This window comes from Taudactylus pleione, unplaced genomic scaffold (assembly GCF_031769625.1).
Source record: "Taudactylus pleione unplaced genomic scaffold, aTauple2 ptg000110l, whole genome shotgun sequence".
NCBI lineage: Eukaryota > Metazoa > Chordata > Amphibia > Anura > Myobatrachidae > Taudactylus > Taudactylus pleione.
This window is the reverse complement of record NW_028284512.1, coordinates 7,435,182-7,444,603: the sequence shown is the minus strand read 5'-3', so window position 1 is coordinate 7,444,603 and position 9,422 is coordinate 7,435,182. Positions and strand designations below refer to the sequence as shown.

The following is a 9,422-nucleotide window of genomic DNA, read 5'->3' as shown; positions in this document are numbered from 1 at the left end:
GAGCCGGCACATGAAATAAAAAGATTCAGCTCAGACAGGATGGCCCTACTTCTACATATAATTACTTACTGTGTTTGCTGGTCCTGTATATGCCAGAATTATATCATTCAGTACATTCGTATGATGTATTTTATAGATGGTCTAAGTGCTGATTATGCCCTCTTAATGGTAGAAAACAGTTGCAGCAAACAGTGTCAGTATTATGCTGGGCATTGAGGTATCATTGGGGGAATAGAATGCTTTAGTGATGCGCTATATGACAGTAAGGGGTAATGGCTTTGACACTGCTTTATTTATCTATAGCACCTAAGATCTAGCTTTTATCTCCTTTGAATCATTATTATCAGCCAATAGAGGAGATTGTATTATATACTGTTTTCTGAGCATTTAACTTACAAAATAGACAGAATACATGTGCTACAGTGAATTTCTACAGGGTGCACAGCTTATTATTGCAATCACTGCCCCAAGCAGCTATCACCGGGAAGCTCCATTCTCAGCTATGCTCCTACTTCGACAAATATACATTGCTGGAGGTCACGCAGCCTTCGCGTCCTGCCTATGAGGGGTACAACGCGTGCAAAGCAGCTAGTTCAGTTCGTCAGGGCTAACAGCAGGCGTCTGGGGAAAATGCTTCGCCTTTAATAATTCCACATTAAAATGTCGTTTTCGTCACCTCTGCTTGCGATGTGGTGGCAATCACCCAGTTGCCAAGTGTTTCAAGGGGGGTGCCCAGCAGCAGCCTGCACAGCCAGCAAAAGGCACAAGTGCTAAGTAAAGTTCCATCCCCTGTCCGTGTCACAGCGATAGCAAAATGGTTGAGTTGGTACCCGGTTCTGCAGGACGCAGAATTTTCGTTAAAAGGCTTCAGTTTTGGTTTTCGTTTACCTATTTGCAGGGATGTCGACACATATTCGCCTAGAAATTTGAAGTCTGCCTTTGAATTGCCTCACATTCTTAGGGAAAAAGTGGCTGGCGAGGTTAGCGCAGGCGCATTGCTGGGCCTTTTGCAGAACCCCCATTAGGGATCTTGTGAATTCCCCGGTGGGAGTGGTTCCCAAGAAAATTCCAGGAAAATAAGGGCTCATGCAACATCTGTCTTATCCGCCAGGCTCGTTCAGTAAATTATGCCATACCAGTTGAGGTTTCCTCGGTGGTGTACCAGTCTTTTGACGATGCTTTGGACGTCATTAGGTGTTATGGTCCGGGCGCACTGATGGCTAAGATAGATGTTGAGTCAGCTTTTCGTCTACTTCCTTTGCACCCAGAGTCATTCCAGTTTACAGGTTTTTAGCTTGGACAACGGATATTGCATAGACAAATGCTTGCCTATGGGGTGTTCTGTGTCCTGTGCGTTTTTCGAGCATTTTAGCACCTTCCTACACTGGTGCGCGGAATTTATTTATTTAATTTTTGCGGTAGTCATGGAATAGCCCACTATCTCGATGACTTTCTGTGTGTCGGCCCTTCCGGTTCAGGCAGATGCAGTTATCTTTTGTTTTCTTTACGAGCGCTGTTTTTTCATTTGGAGTTCCCGTTGCTGTGGACAAAACGGAGGGCCCTTCCCCTTGTCATTCCTGGGTATCGAGATCTGTACCTCGGTGGGTTCTTGTCGCATTCCTCTCGATTAGCCTGTCAAGTAATGCCATAGCGGAATGCACGGCTTCCAGTAGAATTACCCTGCGGCAGGCGCAATCCCTCCTGGGCCTGTAAAGTAATTCCAATGGGCAGAGCTTTTTCACGTAAATTGGAAAGGGCCACGGCTGGTGTCACTAACCGAGACATTTGCTACGTTTATCCTCAGAGATTAAGCAGGACCTCTCTGTCTGGGTCTCGTTTCTTCGGGATTTTAATGGCGTTCGGTTGTGGATGTCTCCAGCCGCTGACAATTTGCAGCTGCAGCTGTTCACCGACGCAGCAGGCACCACGGGGTTCGGATGTTACCTTGATGGCTCCTGGTGCGTTGGCCGTTGGCTGGAAGAATGGGTGGGAAAGGGTTTGACTAAGGACTTACTCCTTCTCAGACTCTTTCCCATAATGGTTTCCTTGGAAATCTGGGGGGAATGGTTACGCAATCGCAGCATCATTATCAGGTGTGACAACCTGGGCATGGTCCATGCGATACAATCAGCAACATGCGGCTTCCCTGCTGGTTTTGCGCTTGCTAGTGCAGCTGTGCTCACATGTTTGCGCTGTAACATCATGTTTAAGGCAAGACACGTTCCTGGGGTGGAGAATGAGATAGACGATGCGTTATCACGTTTCCAGTGGGCTAGGTCCCGATCTGTGGCCCTGGTGCTGACGTTGTGCTTTGCCCCTCTTATGTTTGGCAGGTGATCGAGCCGGCATGGAGGGCTAAGCAGAACAGTCTTTAGCCCCCTCCACGTTGCGAGCATATCAGCAGGCATGGAATGAATGGGAAGATTATTCCCGTAGCAGCAAACAGGCAGGTAAGAGTCAGCATCGTTCGATGCTTTCTTTTATTTGGAGTCTCCGTTTGGCTGTCAGATCCAGGGCTTCTGTTGCGCGCTCTTTGAGGGGCATTGCATTTTATTGTAAATTGAAGGGCCAACCTGACTTTACTAAAAGTTTTCTGATAGTGAAGGCTTTAAAGGGTTGGGCACGGGTCTCCCGGCCAGTAGCTGACCGTAGGAGACCTGTGGACGCTCATCTGCTTCCGGCAGTATTAGGGGCGGTTCTCGGAGTGGCTCTTACTGCGTATGAGGCGGTCCTGATTAAAGTGGTGTTTTCGGAGGCTTTTCACGGCACCTTGAGGGTATCGGAGCTGGTGGCATCATCCAAATGGGTTGATGCCGCCATGCTCCTCTCGGATATCCTGGTCAGTGAGAGGTCTGTTCTCTGTAGGATTCGGCAGTCGAAGACCGACCAGACTGGTAGGGGTAGGTGGATCTCGTTGGGTCCATCTAGGGACGAACAGATCTGCCCCGTGGCACTAGCTATGCGGTATGAGTTATTGCGGCCGGATGTTCCTGGTTCATGACTCATGCATATGGACAGGACTCGGCTTACCAAATACCAGTTTGGTTGGTTTTTGAAGAGGTGTGTATCAGTTTTAGGCCTCCCGCCTCAAGATTTTGGTACACACTCGTTTCTGATTGGAGCCGCAACTTCGGCGGCAGCTGCGGGTTTCTCGGCATCAGAAATTAAGGCCCTAGGACATTGGAAATCGGATAGTTATAAAGGTTACATTCGACCTAGGCATGAAGGCCCTTTGTTTAAAGTCATTTCACAGTCTGTTCCGGTTACGTTTATATTTTATGCTTGCCTGGTTTTTATCTTGTCTCATGTACTGTCCTGTCTTGTCTGTTACCCCTGTCCGTCCTACTCGGGATTAGCTACTCGCCATTGCTGGCAATGGGAGTCTTGAGGGATTTTACAATTTTTACCTGAACTGACGGATTCAATTCGGCTATTCTCAATCATTTAATTAGGCCATAGTCCATCCCTCAGCAGGTTTTTATTTTACCTCTTGCCGAGTTCACCTGTTTTTTCCCAATTCCCCCCCACCCATTCTTCCCCTTTGTGTCTTCTGTTTGTCTCAGCCACTTCAAATAGTAAAGTCGGCGACCAATAGAAAATTTTTCTTTTTGGCAGATACTCACTTATGTTCTATCAGATCCCACTAATACACCATAAAATTTTATTGTTTTATGACAATTACTAATTTTTTATTTACTGCTTTCCTCCACCTTTAGGATTGCTCTTTGACACGCAGGACATTTGGGTTATAGGCCACTCATATATTTTCTGGGCTGCTAGGTTTGAGTTCAGATCAAGCTCCAATTTTTGAATATTCAGCTAGGGTCCGTTGGATAGGTTCCAGAGGTATGAGATGGCATTCCTTTTGTCCTAAACTGTTAGAGTATGCAAGGCTTTTTGGTAGGCCACGTATTTTGGTGGCTTATTTAGGAGGCAACGACTTAGGGCAGAGGTCCACTGTAGAATTACGAGTTGATATTGTCAACGATTTGGCGAGGGTGCTATCGGCCTGGCCCTTGTGTAAATTAATTTGGTCTTGCATTGTACCTCGACAGGTCTGGCGTGGGGTTAGGAGTTTTCCTGCTAATGACGAAGCTAGGAAGAAACTTAATTTCGCAGTTGCCAAATTTGTGATGGCCAATTATGGCCGTTTCATTTACCATAATAACATTCAATTTCGATTTAGTTATATGTATAGACCTGATGGAGTTCATTTAACAGAGGAGGGTGTGTCATTGTTTATTGGGGATCTTTTTGAGGAGTTGGCGTTATTGGGGTAGTACTTGGTATGGTGGCGGTGCGGCGGTTCTATAAGCTGAACCTTGCTGTGGCGGGAAAGAACGGCAGTTCACCAGTCCAGGTGCAATTATGATTTAAGGGCGCTCCCTTCGTTGACTGGTAGTTGGCTGTACCAACCTAACGGGGGGCAGTATCATCACCTAAACGGGTGGGTAGTCAAGTTAGAGGGTGAGCGTTACCTTTTGTGTTTGACATGGTTTACATGGTTATGTGTATGCACTCTGGGCGATCTACGCCTGCTATGTCTTTTGTTGTTTGTGTGTGGGCATAGCAGATCTGGCTGATTTCTGGCCGTCCTTTCTTTGCCACCATACATCCTTAATTAATTTAAGAATTAATAAATAATATTAATTTCTCCAATAAATCGCCATCAAGTTATCTGCCAAATCCACGTCTCAGTGTCTTTATTTTATGTTAGTATGATAAGTGGTTTGCACACATGACAACACCTCATCCGATAGAAGGTTTAGTGAAACCGAAAGATTGCATAAGAAAAGAGGTGTGTTAAACCTCTAGGATGGGGGCCAGCATGTATGCAAATTACTGTTTAGAGTTAGCCTATCGTTAGCAGGGGCGGGTTTTCAATAGAGACATTATATAAGGGGCTAGAAGTGAGGGCCAAAGCCTCTTGGTTCCAGATTGCCCACCCTCCCTTCCCTTTGCAATTATTGGCAGGTTGTTGTAGTTAATTATGTAGTGGCGGGAAAGAACGGCAGTTCACCAGTCCAGGTGCAATTATGATTTAAGGGCGCTCCCTTCGTTGACTGGTAGTTGGCTGTACCAACCTAACGGGGGGCAGTATCACCACCTAAACGGGTGGGAAGTCAAGATGGGGGTGAGCGTTACCTTTTGTTGATGATATGAGTTACATGGTTATGTGTATGCACTCTGGGCGATCTACGCCTGCTATGTCTTTTGTTGTTTGTGTGTGGGCATAGCAGATCTGGCTGATTTCTGGCCGTCCTTTCTTTGCCACCATACATCCTTAATTAATTTAAGAATTAATAAATAATATTAATTTCTCCAATAAATCGCCATCAAGTTATCTGCCAAATCCACGTCTCAGTGTCTTTATTTTATGTTAGTATGATAAGTGGTTTGCACACATGACAACACCTCATCCGATAGAAGGTTTAAGAGTGAACAGTGATAAGGTACCAGCCAATCAGCTTCTAACTGCCATCTTTCAAACACAGCCTGTGACATAGCAGTTAGGAGCTGATTGGCTGGTACCTTATCACCGTTCACTTTATCTCCTAACTCAGCTTAGTGAATAGACCCCTAAATTACTTTACACTGTAGTAAACACTAATTTTACACAAATATGCATGCATTATTCTTGGGTAAGCCTACATATCTATTTTTTAATGTTGTCTGTAATGAACAAAAATGTCTATTTGTGTCTGCTTTGTTTTGTATTACAGATGCTCCATGCCATTTGGGTGCTTACTGTAATCTGTATCCATGGTGTGCTGCGATTTTTAGTACTCACAGTAAAGCCACGCCCCCACCAGTCATATTCTTGCCGCGTCTGACTGAGGTACATGAAGAGGAATAGGCCACAGCTACAAATTCTTCTGGTGATTTGTGCATGAGCAGTAGAGGAGTCTCCGGGAACATAGCGAAAGCACCATGTTCGCAGCTACCTGCACATGCCCAGTAGACTCTGGTGCAAAGAGTCTACTGCGCTGCCGGAGAGGGTCCGCATGGAGGTTGCACACGGGCCCTGTTCTCTCGCTAACTGCCCTTGCTCTTCATACATCTCCAGTGCCTGTAGTAATACTAGATAAAGGAAGGGGGAAAAAGGGGAAAAAACAATTGCACGGGAGAAGACACGAATAGGTCAATGGTGTGGGAATTCTGATATCTAGTACAGAGGTACTCCTTCAGAGTGTATGAGGTAATGAATAAGGAGAGAAGAAAAAGGAAACTCCTTTTATGGGGCACTCTCTGGTATTAGATAGAAATCTGAGGTAAATTAAAATATAATCTTTATTAGATATGATTAAAATATTGCTGCCAAAAACCTGCAATCATGACACTGTTGGACACTAACAGCCCAAGCAAGCTGTACTGTTTCGTATGTGCCATATGTCAGTGACACTCATCCCATGTCTGATACGTGTATGACTTGGGAAAGCAGCATCTGACTTATAATAAGCGCACTTATCTCTGATTTTATATTCTATTTAGGTTATATTTACTTTACATGCTCCCAGGTAGAAGGGAGGGACGCCTCCGATTATTTATCCATTGTGAATTTAATTGGTCATCAAATTCGTGGTTTTCAGCTTTTTAACATTCATGTAATTTGCTACTATTTATTACCCTTACGTTTCCACATATTTTCGCCACACTTATATGTGTATTTTATACTGTTACTCCTATATGTGATACTCAGGAGTATAACATCAGACTTATGACGATTGCTGATTGCTCTACTGTTACTTACTACATTTGTTATACTGTCCATATGGACTAGTTCCTGAGGATACATAGAGTATTTCTCTTTGTTGATATTATCCTTTAATCCTAGGGGTGCAGTTAGCACATATTCGTTTGTCCGTCTTGCACTTATTGTTCATGATTGCAGGTTTTTGGCAGCATTATTTTAATCATATCTAATAAAGATTATATTTTCATTTACCTCAGATTTCTACAAGGAAATATGTTTTTTTTTTTTTTTACTGCCAACTGATCATTGTAATCCTGCAAATAGACTGCAGCAATATTACTACGATATTAGCATAATTGGGAGGGATTGAGAGGTATTCAGCCAATGAGATTTGGCCACCAATTGTCATCATCATCAGTTCGCAACCTGCACCAGGGGGCATGCATGCACTAATGATCCATCTCCAAACAGAAACTGTTTGGTACTGAGCATAGGACTCAGTTTAGGAGAGACGTTGCTCATGCTAACCAATCAGCCTTTAACTGTTATTTATCGAGCACAGCCTGTAAAATGACAGCTACATTCTGATTGGATGCTTTGGGCAACTTCTCCACTTTATCGCTCTTGAAGGTTTTACACATAAAGCTGGGTACACACCTATATTATATATTGTCCCGGATCGGAACGATATATCATACGTATTGTATATAGAGTGTACACCCTATCCGTCGTTCCCTGACGTCTTTTATTGAATCATCCCATTGGATCTGCTGCACGTACCAATCTTCTGCCCAATGTGCCAGGCTTGACAGCTCAACTGGGCGGGCATTTAAACTGCCCGCCCAGCTGACCTGTCAATCACCGCTTGGTCCCTGCAGCATGTGTAGGGGCGATCAGCTATCTGCTGTGCCGCACAGCAGATCGGATATATCTGTTGACGACGTCCTTCACAGACATATCTGCTGTACCCACCCGGCGATGCACTATAGATATATCGCCCGTTCAATAGAAAGGGGCGATATATCTGTCAGTGTGTACCAGCATTAGGCTTGGGGGGAGTGCTATAGACCATACTATTTTAGTTCTTGTTCCGTATTTAAGGTTACGGGTCCATGGTCCCTGAATCAAGTTTAAACTCCCCTATACAACAACACGTAAAGGAATACATTGGCAATGCAAGACGCCTAGTACATAGCCCTCCCTGCTTATTACTGCATGCAAACATAGAACTATTACACTAAATATCACTGTTATGATAAGAAAAGACAGTGACAGAAATCAGATACATTATCTGACCTATAAATTATGCACATATAATCAGATAGACATTGACTTTTTTTTTTGTTTCCCTCCAAACCATCAAAGCAGAGTTTCTGATACCAGCAGCAGATGTTAAATAATGAATAGAGTCATTAGACAAATGTATTGACCATTAGACACCCATTTTCCTATACAGCATTTCTCCCTCACATACACAACCACTGGGCACATAGGTATTGGGAAGGGTATGTGAGTGATGTCTGTGCTGTGTGAGATCCCCAGTCTGTACCCTGCAGCATCAGAGAGAGGAGGAGCAGAGAGCCTCAGCTGATGATATCACTGTGTGGGTTTGTGCCTCTCTCAAATACACAACTGCAATAATCCTGCTGCTGCTGCTGCTGCTCCCCTCTGCTGTATTCCGAGGCAGCGCAGCCAGAACAAGGAGGGGAGGCACACACCACTGACATCGCTATTGTTCTATAGCTACCAGGTAGGATGCACTGTGTACCACGTCCATGCATTATTATGTGTCTAGTGCAAGATGTACCATCTAACAGCACAGTGGCTGAGACATGCCAGTGAATGGAACTAATACACCCTGTCATTTGCATGCTGCCAGTCCCGGCTCCTGTATTGTCTGCTTGCATCTCCGTGTCAGCTTTATCTGTACTAGAAATGAGGTGCGATTGTTCCCTATCCCCCACAGGGCGGGTTGCAATACACTATGATAGAGGGGAATTCAGTGTCTGCATAAACCAGAGATTTGTCAGAAAAGTGCTTATATATTCCATATTCCATGCCTGCTGTATACATGATTGTGTGCGAGTATATACATTCATATCTAAAACGTATGTGATGTGAGTGTCACAGTAATGTATATGGTGCGTGTTTATTTTATTGCAATTCACATTGTATTTTTTTCATTTATAATTTTCAATTGCTAACTGCAGTTATATATTCAGTATATATATATATATATATATATATATATATATATATATATATATACTATATGTTTATTATATATATATATATAAATAATAATATAGTATATTATATAGTAATATAATAAATAATAATTATAATAACAATAATAATAAAAACCCTCAGTTTGTGTCAAATTGGTGGAGGGACCATTTCATGACGTCAGCAGATGCTCCCAGAGTTGGGGGATGGGCTGGGTTATCTCTTAGGGGATGTGTGGGATAACAGTGGGCCTGAATCTATATACAGTAGGACCACTTTTCTCACTCATCCAGCTAACCCTGATAGAACCATATCATGTTTTTATACAGTGTCTGTAACAAAAATCCCATATGAAATACTGAGTAATGTTATGTTCAATGTACATTTTTTTTCTGCGTCGTGTTTTTTTTTCGAGGGGAACTCTGTCAAGATTCAGTAATTGCAATATTACCATATAAGTGACATTTTGATTCTGCGCTTTTCCAAGCTTCATAATGAGAGT

General features: G+C 43.5%; 1 protein-coding gene across 2 annotated transcripts in view; it reads left to right on the top strand.

Annotated features, from left to right (window-relative positions):
- Window positions 1-8,330: 8,330 nt before the first annotated feature.
- The window catches only part of L1CAM (L1 cell adhesion molecule), a 223,560-nt gene continuing 222,468 nt past the window's right edge, over window positions 8,331-9,422 (top strand). For both annotated transcript variants that reach the window (XM_088471131.1, XM_088471130.1), the window contains exon 1: window positions 8,331-8,444. The gene's annotated coding sequence lies outside the window, so the exon portion shown is untranslated. The remainder of the gene's footprint in view (window positions 8,445-9,422) is intronic.